This window comes from Lissotriton vulgaris, chromosome 3_1 (assembly GCF_964263255.1).
Source record: "Lissotriton vulgaris chromosome 3_1, aLisVul1.2, whole genome shotgun sequence".
NCBI lineage: Eukaryota > Metazoa > Chordata > Amphibia > Caudata > Salamandridae > Lissotriton > Lissotriton vulgaris.
The window spans coordinates 1458928058-1458941114 of NC_141689.1; positions in this window are offsets into that span (position 1 = coordinate 1458928058).

Consider the following 13057-nt stretch of genomic DNA (forward strand, 5'->3'; position numbering starts at 1 on the left):
TGCACCCTTGCAGGATTCGGTATTTATCGATTCGGTAAATACCGAATCGGTATTTCCCATTGATTCCTATGGGCTTCAAGGCCCATAGGAATCAATAGGAAATACCGATTCGGTATTTACCGAATCGGTAAATACCGAATCTTACAGATTCGGTAATTCTAAAATAAGAATTACCTACATCTGCCCCCTTCCTATTTACCTACTCTTAAATACCGATTCCGTAAAATTCGGTAATTAAGAGTAGGTAAATAGGAATTACCTACATCTAGCCCTAAGTTGTTCCGGTGTGCATGATTTTCAGCGTTGTCCACTTTACAAGCGATCTCTTTCATTGTAGCTTTAAAAGTTGTCACCTCCTTAAGTAAGGTGTGTGTTACATCTTTGACCTCCGATAAGCATTGTTCTGCTCAGGTTACTTTTTCAGATATGGTGCATAGGTTCTATCGCAGTAGGGTGACATCCCAGCTGACGTCATCTGTTTTACCTTCCAGTACTTCTCTGGAGGACTGTATGGCCTGTAGGAGGGCTGCATTGTCTGGCATGTGTATTGTTTCACTCGTTGCTCCCACAAGGGGTGCGATGACTTTAGTGTATGTGTCCATTTTCCCCTATTTCTGTGGCTTAGGCTCCTTGTCCTGGCCAATGAGGGTTAGTATCTTTAGGTGTTGCTGCCTAATAGTTATGCCTCTCGGCCACGTCTGGTCCAGGACCCCATCTCTGATCGGTATCTAATAGTCCCGTTGCTGATTCGGTTTATAGCCTGGTGGAGCCCGATGCTCGGTTTTGGGCATGTAGGGTGCTGTGTACCAGGCCTTCTCATATATCCAGTTTTTACCGTACCGTAGGGGGGCGTCTTGGTCTCTGTCTCTCAGTGTATATTGGATCTCTGTTTAGAACTTCCCCTATCCCTTCTTCTTTTGTGCATGTTTGGTTCTGAGATCTCCGGGTATCTCCCAATGCTTATCACATGTTCCTGTATTGGTGTCCTTTGCTCTTCAAAACCTATGCTGTATTTTCACCAGGTTGAACAATTGCCAAACAAAAATGCAAAAAATTGTACATAGGCAGATGCAATTTAATTGTATCCCTTCACATTGAAAAATGTTTCCACGTGGGGGAAGCCCATCCGCTTTTCTAAATTATTTCTGGAAACTCACTTATACATTTGCTTGACAGTACATTTGTAAGGGTTTGCTAGGCTATTAATTACCTGCAAGCAGTATGTGATTATCCAAAAAGTAATAAATATGTGTTTTTTCAACTTTCTTTTACTGTTCAGAGCACTATGGAATACTATACAACATTGCTTGCAAGCCTCAGTTTAAGAATGCAGGAATTCCAACCTACTCATAGAATTTATGTAGTCCAAATGACATTTGTAAGACTGAAATTACTCTCTTTATGATTTTCTGATATAGAATTCGGATTTCGCCATATGTTCTTACTTTAATTTATAAATTGGATACATCTATGCCAAATATGAAAAAGTGGGTCATGAACTTGGAATTTTTGATTTGGACCACCACGTTTTTGAATCTCTGCTGTATCAGCCTCATTAATTGAGTTTCAATCAATGTAGGTATTTGTAACATAGGACTGAGTGATAAGCACCAGTACCCAACTCTTAAAATAAAGGTTGGTGCTAAACAACTGGGATAAAACTCTGTGGTATGGTTATATATGAAAACATACACATATGGGTGCATATATGTGTGGAATAAGTGAATAGGACCACTATCTAACTCATCATGGGGTAAGTGCATATGTTGTCTGTCGCATTTGTCTGTTGCATTAGTTGTGGCTGGTGCAGTATTAGCATTTGTTCGTTACATTTGTTATAACTGGCACAGTCCTTAAAATTTGATTGGGCATTCAAAAACCAAATAGGCCTATTTCTTTTCAATTGGTATGTCAATTTGAATTGCTTTACTTTAAGTCTGGAGTGTTATACTGTATTCACGTTCTAGGTGAAAGCTGCATCAAAATGTTAATTTTCCATTGGGTCAAGAAACCGAAATGAGTCACTTTCTACATGTTTAAAAATGGGCCCTGAATACAAATATAAAATTAATTTGGTCATAATTGCACTCCTTTATATATGTCGGTCTTTGCAATCGTTCCCTGAGTAACCCGTTAATAAGATTCAGGTTTGAACCACCCTGCTGGGTTACATTAAGATCTCTGATGACCGGCATGTACATATAATATTCCCAAGTCAATAGGCCTATTTTGAAGGGCTTTGTTTTCACCTCGCAGATTAAGAGCATGGCAGAGGAATATGTCTAGTTGATTAGTTGACACCTCTCTACATATGCCCTTATTACAGAATCGAGAGTGAGCAGCCATTCATCTGACACCAGTCACACAGGGGGGGCGGGGGGTTCCCCTTTGAAGTCGTGGAGATAAGAAACCAGTTAGCTGGGGAAGTTACGGATCGAGTGAAGAATCATGCACAGCTGGTAAACCAAGAGTTGATTCTGCAGCTTTGAAAACCCCCTATCATGTTGTATGAAGTGGTAGACCAACTAGTGAGACGCTCCTAGAAAGTGCCTCCAGTGGTCGAGGGGGATATTTTTGAACCCTTGCGCAATGGACAACATGAGGAGAAAAAAAAACACCTACAGAGAAAGAAGGAAGGACCCTTTGTGGACAAAGACTTGTCTGGAATAGTGGATCTTCCTGGATTTGTGCTTCTGGACACTCTGTGGACTCTTGTCTCTAGGGTCAGAGTCACTGACCTTCTCAGTGGCAGTAGATGGTGATCTTGCAGGGAACTCTTGAGGAGAAGATTTGCCTGGCACTTCTGTGGACTGATCATGGGTATCTGTTTCTAGACATACAGGCACCCTCTAAGTTGCCAGGAGACTTTGGGGCCTGTTCAGTGCAGCCAGGCAGTGATGGTGGCTTCTGAGTTTCTAGACTGCAGCATCTCCCCATAGTAAGCCTTTCACTGCTATGCCTTGCTATCCTGAGATTCAATTGCTAAAAATAGACATTAGTTCCTAGTTGTGGACCACAGAATGGGGACGCCTGGGCCAAACTAGTTAAAGATGTCAAATGTTACAATACCCCTAGCTCAGTTCTGCGATCCACTAACCTAGATTATGTACACCAAGAAATTATAATGATTTTATCATTAGACTGGGTTTGTACTTTTCAATCGCTTTACTTAAAACTGGATTTTTCCGACTTAGGGGTCGATTACAATCGCGGACGGACTTGCGTCCGTCCGCGACCCCAGAGCAGGAGGGAACCTCCGCATGGCATGCGGAGTTCCCTCCTGTGCAATTAGGATGTGACCGCCACCCTGGCGGTCACATCCTCTATTTTTAACATTGCCGCGGGTGCAGCTTCAAGCTGCACCCGCGGCAATGTTAAAAAGGCACGCATTGCATTTGCATGCAGAAAGAGGCAGGCACCGCGCGGTGCCTGCCGCTTTCTGCATGCAAATGCAGGGGGGTACCATAGGTACCCCCCATGTGCACCCCCCATTCCCCCTTCACCCAGGGGGCCCGCAACGGGCCCCGCAGTGAAGTTCCGTATGCTTTTCCACGGCGGAAAACCCGCCGCGGAAAAGCATACTTTACTGCACATCCTAATATGGTGGACGGTGTCTGGAAGACACCGTCACCATATTAGAGCTTTTCCGCCGCAGTTGTAATCCGACCGCGGCGGAAAAGCTGCGGATGGAAACCAGGACCCACCAGCCATCCTAATCTGGCGGTGGGTCTTTGGTCAGTCCGCTGCGGATTTTCCGCATCCTCGGGGCCGGCGGTGGCTTCCGCCGGCCCCGAGGATGCGGAAAATCCGCTATCATAATGACCCCCTTAGTTAGGTTTTAATATTTAGATTTCAAAGTATACTAAGCTACAATGACCATGCCAGTTGTAATCATAATATTAAAAATAGTAATATGAATAATAATATTACTTAATGTCAAAGAAAATAAACCATATCAAAGCAGCTTCCCCATTTCCAGCCATTTAGGTCTTTTATTCAACTTACAATTAAGGGTGTCTGCTTCCACTTACTTCCACATGTCTATTGTGCTTCTCAGCATCAATTCAGAGTGACTGTACGTTTGTGAACATTCTTACTATTACGTGCCCGCTTTAAACTCACAGCTTCTTTTAGAAACGCTAATTTAAGGAACGAACAAAAAGATGAAGCTGAGCAAACAAAGCAAGATTTCAGAAGATGACACAGTAGGGTTACTAAACTTGTAGTGTTGCTTTATACTCTCACTCTGTGGGAACATTTTGAATTGTAATTGCCCTGTGAAATACTGAACTGGCAAATTTTAAAAAGAAGAGCTTCTTCTTTGGATTAATTTGTGCCTTTTAAGGCTGCATTTTCCACACTGCTGAATTCAGGAAAACAATTCAGTGTAGGTGTTTATCAAGATTATTGTTTTACAAAGTGTCAGAATCCAATATTAGATACTAATACAGCTCTTCCATGAGTTGAGTAAAGCCTGGATTACTTCTCAGTATATTTATCAACACTCTTTTTCTCTCTGTCAAGTCCTTATTTAAGCCTTCAAATCACATCCACAACTCCCACATCATTCTTTATTAACAAAATGCACACTGAGGTCAATCGTAGAGCGCCTCGAAATTTAGGGGCATAATATCAAGGGGGTTTATCTCCTCTTTTTTGGCTTTAAAAGCCAAGAAAGCTGAGATAAAATGATCTCCCTATTACCTAGCTGTCGCTAACACCAGTTAGCGACAGCTAGTAGGAGATAGCGACCATCTTTGGCCCCACTTTGCATGTCAGTGATATTTATCACTAATGACATGCAAAGTGGGTGTGCCAAGATGTTAGAGACTGAAAAGCGCGAATATCTCCAAAAGCTAACACCTGCCCTGAGCAGTTCTTAGCCATGTTATCCAATGGGAGGTGGATAACATGGCTAAGAGCATTAGCTCAGTAATGCATGAATATCGCTGACTTTTCAGCGAAATTCATGCATTGCGGCGATTTTTATCGCATTTGCGATAAACCTTGGTAATACCAAGGTTTATTTGCGGTAAAAATCGCCGCAGCTCAGCGGTAAATTTTCATCTCTTACCAAGCAATAGCGATAATTATCGCTATTGCTTGGTAATATGCCCCTATATTATTTATATGATGCATGTTATAAGGAAGTGCATCGCCCACTAGTTTTTATCAAGAAATAGAAAATCACCATAATATTTAATTCACGTCTGGAAAATATATGGCTCCTCTTCACTACAAATCATCATCAATTATTCTGATTGAGTATCTTTTGATTATTGTAAAATACGTCAAAGAAAAAAAGTAAACATCAAGGCAAATGGAAATATTTTTAGGCATTTTCTTTGGTGGCAAATACAGCTGTTTACATGAGTATTACATGTGGAGTAAGGTGTTGTTAGTGTTATCTCCCCATCTAGATTTCGTATCTCATTCTCAAAAAGAACTGCAGTTCTTGTGTTGAACTTTGAGAAATTAAGATTCATGAATCAGGCAAAAAAAGTGAGAGAATTAAATGAATTAAGTTTCACCATTTAAGACTCATATAAGTGTCAACATGACAACTGTCCAGTTGACTCTTCCAGTATGAAGGCTATATTTAGAAAGCTACTCGATATGTAGGTAACAGATTTTATGAGTGAAAACGAAACTTTTTTGTTTACAAACTCTTTTTTTATTTTGAAATGGTTTGATTTTGCATAACACTACATGATTTTAAATTTCCCCGGAACAAGGCATTTCTCTGTTGGAATACCTGTAAAGACTGGTGTCACAGTGTCAGAGGTTTGTCGATGTTTGTAAAACGTTTTCAGACAATGCTCCATTCTCAAAATAATCAGCTGTATTGTTGTTAAGCACGGGATTACATTTATTTTCTTGGTGAGAAAGAGGGGGGAATATTTACAATAGAGGTATGAAAACATGTTGTTTTGTTAGGAAGATAAATAAAAGCAAAGCAATTTAGTGCACAATCAATTTGCATTACAGATTCCGACGTGGAAATGTACACTTGTCTAATGTGCTAATGTGTTGAGGTGTAAATTTTCTATTATTTTACACAATGTGGCACTGCAAAGGAACTTGCTGCGCTACGTTGCATGAAAGGGAAAAAGCAGAAATGTGCCCAGTTTTCAAAGATATGGAGCATTTTTGCTGTCTCCAGGGGACCCCTTCCCCTTTGTGAATGTATGCGAAAATATTTTTTAAGAGCAGGCAGTGGTCCGGACCACTGCCTACTCTTAATAAATTTAACAGAAACGTTTTAAATGCGTTCCTTTAGGGAAAACGGGCAGCATTTGAAAACAAAAATAACTGCTTTATTTAACCTCTTCATTGCTGGCGTTGGCCAACAGCCGTTGCGAGCACTACCTTGGTAGGGGTGTGCACATCCGTTGGCCGACGCGGGCCCGTCCACACAATAGAACCCCAGCACTGCAGCAAAATTATCGCCGTGGTAAAGGGGTTAAAAAGCAGTAACAGACATGGTGGTCTACTGACACCAGCAGGCCACTGTCCTTGGGACTGCTAGCAACTCCTAATGGGATCGCAAAGTGCACTTGCCTCATGAATATTAATGAGGCAAGCAATTTTCGACCCCATTAGGAATTGCAAACAGTTTCTGATACATTCGCAAATTGATTGGGTCGTACATCTGGCCCGTATTTCTGTTTGTATAGGTGCTGCAGAATGCAGCACATATGTAAAGAGGAAATACTAAGGAGAAATAAAAATACTTTTCCTTGTCATGCCTTTGCTGACTAGTTGCACCATTTTGGTGTAAACCCAGGTTTTCAAGTCTTTTGAAATCTGTTTCAAAATACATGGGTGGATGCATGGAAACTCCCATACTCAACCAATGTAAAGCTTATTTAATGCAAAGCAATGCAAGGCAGTGTTATGAATTGGATTGCCTTCATTTGTATTTTCTAAACTACGCATAGCCATTCAAAGTTGCTTTGCATGGCTTAGTAAATGGCAAAAAGGATTTTGCATGAGGGCTGCGCAAAAAAAGTGGAGCGACCCCATCAGAAAATCATAGTCAACTTGGGCCTACATTTTTATGTATGTTAGTGCATTTAAGGAGTTGCAACTGATGAAGCTTCCCAAAAATATTACTTGAGAGGGGTCACCTAAAATGAACACAGGAAATGATAATTTAAGACGTGGTCTAGTGCATACTTTGATACGGATTTGTTCTTGGAAAACGTAAGAGCTGGAGTGGTTGTATGTTGCTTCTCATCGTACGGGAGCAGCCCGCTTTTTTTGAGTTTACTTGAGAGGTAGATCGGGGACTTTAGATGAAGGGCTTTGTGTGTAATGTAGCCAATTTTGTAGGCGGATCTGCCTTTGAGAGGAAGCCATTTAAGGACTTTAAGGGCAGGAGAGATGCGGTCAAAGCGCGTACAGTCAGTTATAAGCCTGGTCGCAAGGTTGAGTATAGTTTTGATGGGGGCAAGGTGGACTTTGGGGGTTCTGTAGAGGAGACCTTTGCCGTAGTCAATTTTCGAGAGGACTAGAGATTGGACCTTAATACCCTCGTTAAAATACGAGGGTATTAAGGTCAGAGATCCATGATTGGATAGGGAGTGAGTGGTTTTTAGGGGAGAAAATATTTATTTCAGCGTTATTAGGGTTGAGTTTGAGATGGTTGGAGTGAAACCAGGATTGGATCTTAGTCAGGGTGTTGTTTATGTGTAGGACATCAGAGTGGGATTTAATTTTGTAGTACAGTTGGGTGTCATCAGCATTTAGGTCATCAGCATTTAGGTGGTAGTTGATTCCGGCATGTTTTAGTATGACTGTGAGAGGTTCCATAAAGAGGTTGAAGCGAGCTGGAGAGATAATAAAACCTTGGGGGACACCAAGAGAGACATGAATGGGGTTATAAAGACAGTTTTGGATTTTGATTTGCTGAGTTCTATGTCGGAAGTAGTAAGTGAAACAGTTAAGGACAGGGACATTAAGGCCGAAGCGACATTTGAGTGTATTATTTCTAAACCCACCCCAGTAAATAATAACAACAAAAACCCAAGATGGTTTGACACCTCATGTTCTAAGGCAAATCGTGATTTACGGGCCGCTCTTATGGCTGATCCGCGGGATCAGTCCCAGGTGAGGAGACTTAGGTCGAGTTAAAAGCGCGCCGTAAAAACACGAACAGAAGAGTTGCTAAAAGATCATTGGGAATCCCTAGCATGTACAGCTCCATTGAGAGATACCACTGGATTCTGGTGTGGGGTAAAGAACCTGAGATCGTTTGGGTCAAATATAACCCCCATAAGCTGTAACATACCAGGGGACAGGTGGGTAGCATTTACGCTGCACCTGACTCAGCGATAGCAACAGTAACACAGAACCACCCTAAGGCACTGAAAGTTTCAATATCGGAGGTGGATGATGCTATTTCCCAAAGTGCAAGTAACAAAGCACCCTGCCCCGATGGACTGTACATTTGCCAAATAAAATCAGAGCCCGCTTTCTGGTCACCATTACTCTGTAATATTTTTTATATTTTATCTGATAATCAAGTCCCGGCAACCTGGTCAAATAGTATAATTGTGCCAATCTTCAAGAAAGGTGATAGGTTAGATCCTGGTTGTTATCGTCCTATATCTTTAATAGATAACACCTTGAAGATTTTAGGAAAAATAATTTTTAACAAAATTTGGACTTGGGCTGAGGAAAACACGATTTTACACCCATGTCAGCTAGGCTTTAGAAGCAATGTAGGGACGGTGGAGCAATGCTTAAATCTAGATCTATTGGTGGCCAAATATACTATTGCCAAAAAATCCCCTTTATATTTGGGGTTTATGATTTTAAGTTCAGCTTTTGATTTTGTTAATCGTTCCCGCCTTTGGTCTGTCTTGCTAAACTATGGCTTAGACGAGTCACTTGTTTATTTTTTAGCTCACTTACATAGTGACTTGAAAGCACGCGTCTGAATTAATAATGACGGGGAAGTTTCGGGGGATATCTTAATTGGTAGGGGGGTCAGACAAGGTTGTGTTCTGTCCCCCCTCCTATTCATTTTGTACATAAATGAATTGAGTATCTCTTTATGTAAATTGAATAATGATGTCCCGAATATTAACAAAAAGCCACTTCCCGTTCTGTTGTATGAGGACGACGCAGTCCTTATGGGCCGCACACCCAATGCCCTACGCACTTTAATATCAGGTTTTGTTTTATATATAGTTGACCTTGGTCTTTGCACCAATTTTAGTAAATCTTTTATTATGTCATGTGGGCCAAAAAAGCACAACTTTTCTCAAATCATCTCAGGTAATAATGTTTTAAAAAGCACAAGCACTTTTCCTTATCTAGGTTTATTATTTTCAGACTCGGGCTCCTGGCAACCGCATGTTGCCAGGGGGAGGAATAAAATGGGTAAAGCTATTAACTCGCTTATTAGCCTTCGGCAACCTACATATGCCGAGATTACAGCACCATTGCTACAAATTTACAAAACCCAATGTATACCAACTGCAACCTATGGTGCAGAGGTGTGGGGCTACTCAAACTGCACCAATATACAGACCGAGGAGAATAGATTTTGTAGGAAGGTTCTGGGGGGGTGATTTCTGCTCCAACCTTTATCTGCCACAGGGAACTGAATCTCCTCTGTGTGGAGGACTTCATGAGATCAAGTCCAACTCTGTTTTGGTTGAAAATATGGCGGAATCCTGCTGCTTCTTTAACCCGCAAAATCATAATAGATTGTTTAAAATGTGAACGGGGTAACTATATACCATGGATAAGAGCAGTAGAGAAAAGTTTATTAAGCGTGGGAATGGGGCATCTATTTTCATCACCCATAACTATTGATTGTACCCATAGGAACCTTGTAAAAAGGGCTCTGTATGACCTGTATACAAAGGTTAGGGAAAAGTCTGAGTATGCAAAGTTTACTATCCTAAAGTATTTGCAACTTTTTGGAACATCCGACAGGTCTAATAATATGCCACAGGGCTACCTGCTGAAAAAAACGGGCAGATGGAACAGGAGCCTGTTGTTTCGTTTCAGGGATGGGAGAATCACAAATCTACTTTGCTTCCCATTGAGCTTCAATAAAAACCTGGAAAATCTAATCTGCCCCTGTAATCTAGGTGGCAAACAAAGCCTTTTACATTTTATGTTCTTCTGTGGTTTTATGTAAAGTACACCAAACATTATTTAATGCCATATCTCAGAGAGAACTCTTTGAGAGATTTAACTTAGCCCTTAGAAATTTATTAATGTTAGGCAATGATGTTGTAATTTTTAGAGTTAGCTGTTTTCTCCAATCGGCTGTTCGTTCTCGAGCAACAATGAATATGGTCTGGAAAAATTTGCATTATATCTGCACAGTTTGCACGTTTTGCACTTTTTTGTAAATTGCACTAATGATTTTATTTTTGCACACACTGTGGTTTCTTAACCCATGTACCATTTTTGTATCTTTATTTATAGTGCATATGTGGCAATTTAAACCAAATCCTTGTTGCAGTTTTAAATATTGTTACTTGAGCTCACTTTATGTAAGTTAATTGTGCCATCTTTTATCAGTTTTATCAGTTTTCAAAAATGATTTCTTTTATGGCTTTTATCTGGATGAATTGTTGTGATGTATCTGTACTTTTATGGATGGTTTTACATCCGAATAAAGATTCATTGAATTGAATTGAATTGAGTGTATTAAGTAAAGTTGTGTGGTTGACTGTATCTAATGCGGCAGTGAGGTCGAAGAGAATTAGTAGGCAGTATTCACCCTTATCCAGGGCTTGGTGAATATCATCAACGATTTTAAGCAATGCAGTTTCAGTGCTACAGCCTTACGGAAGCCGGATTGTAAAAGGTCAAGAAGGTTGAAAGTGTCAATGTGTTTATCAAGTTGGAGTAGGGCACATTTTTCAAGGGCTTTGGAAAGGAGGGGGAGGTTAGAGACAGGGCTGAGGTTGTTAGGGTCATCCGGGTCGGCTTTAGGGTTTTTGAGAATGGGGGTGATTTGTCTGAGTTGGAGGGAGACAGGGACACACCCCGAGGTAAGGGAGGAGTTGATGATATTGGTCCAGTATGGGACACTTTTTAAGATCTTGGACAAAGTTAGAAGGAAGAGGGTCTTTAATGTGAGATGACGGTTTTAATTTAGTCAAGATGTTAGAGACTTCGAGTTCGGAGACAGGGTGGAAATTATGCCACAAGGCTTTGTTTTTATATTGTTGGTGGGCGGGGTTTGTTTCAGGCGAGGTTGAGGTATGAGGTGAAAAGATACCGACTGTCCTCATGCAAGGGAATTGAGAAACATGCTTGACACACATCGATCACAGTAGACCACTCAGCTTCACATGGAATCTGAAATAGAATTGCAGCTGGATCTGGTACCATGAGACAAAAAGGAACACCAATGTTATTAATCTTCTTAAAATCTTGGATGATGAGGTACTTATCAATAGGCTTCTGCAAGCCCATGATAGCATGTTACTTGGACTCCCGATTATCTCTTTCAAAATCCTTTGATGTATTATTGACTCTATCACCAGTGTATTCCCAGGAATTGTATAGGGAGGCAAATTGTATTGAGGGGTCCTTACATATTCTGCATTTTAGGTTTAACATTTATATAGATAGACTTAACTCATTTTATGAGACCTATGTCCTTTCCTGAGCAGTCCCAGACTTCAGGCTTCACCGTATCTCTGAGATCTGGTGACAAATTGTCATGTGTCATCAAAAGTTACAGTCCAATCTTTGGTCCATGACTCGCCAATGTGAAACCAACATATTCATCATGAGTCTGAAACTCCCCACCTTTCAGCATGCAATAGATGGTGCAATTTAACTTGCGCAGCAAATCTCATCCCAGATATACAGGACTAGTATCACACACCGCAAACTGTTGGCTCTGTTTAAGAAACCCTTTTTTAACAGACACTTCTCATGTTACTGGATTTGTTGTTTGTTTATTTGCAAATCCTTCAACTTGGATTCTACTTTCCGAAAGGGGTAGGTTTGGAATTTCCGCTGTTCTTACAGTGGAGTGGGTAGCTCCAGTGTTGATCAAAAATGATACTGACTGGGCATTTATCTCACCTTCCAGTATGCTGCAGAAGAATGAGCTGTCCTTTTTAACCCCCTTTTAAAAACCGTTTCATGTAAAATGCAGTGCCGGATACTTGGTAAATTAATAATCCTGAGTGAAATTAATTTCATTGAATCAAATAAACAAACATATAATTAAAACTAAATAAACATGACAATACTTAACATTAAAACAATAACCAATAGACATGTGTATAGGCAAAATAGTAGATTTTATCAAAATTGAATCATAAAGGGAAAAATACAATACAGATAAATATATGTACAAAACAGGAATACAGGAAAAATATCTGAAACCAAATCAAATTCTCTGTAAAGCCTGTAAACCGCTTATCCAAAATACAGATGTATAGATTCTCCTTTGGATAAAGCTGAAAGTCGACGTTTCGGTCTTTATGGGCAACTCTTTAAGACCATCATCAGGACAGAAGAAAATTAATATTGTAACTCCCTATTAAAAATAAAATGAAACATTTTTACTATAGCATGAAGAATAGATCCAAAAATGCATTGTTGCGCTATACACACAGATACAAACAAAACATCCAATATATACTAAAATTGTATTTATCAAGACATGAATATTACAAAAGGACAAGATGACATTTGGACAATATTTACAATGAAAACAGAAAAATTCTATTTGGTTGTTCAAATCTCGAGTGTCAAAAAAGTGCAAGAGGAATTATTTACAATGAATTCAGCAAACTTTGTTTAGGTTAGCTCCACTTATACACCAAGAGTTTTTTAACAGAGTGGCCAAAGCGGTCCGTTTAGAGAAAAGTTTGAATTTGGTCATTAACTTGAATAAATTGCACCTAGCTGAAACCAAATAAAGGAATTTTTGGATACCTTATTTTTTAAAATAAAATTCAATGGTTTAGCAAGGAATGGACATAGCCCTTAGGTCGTTTCCACTCAGGTATATTAATTCAAAGATGTAGACATACCTAAAGAGACGATCACTGAGGTATCG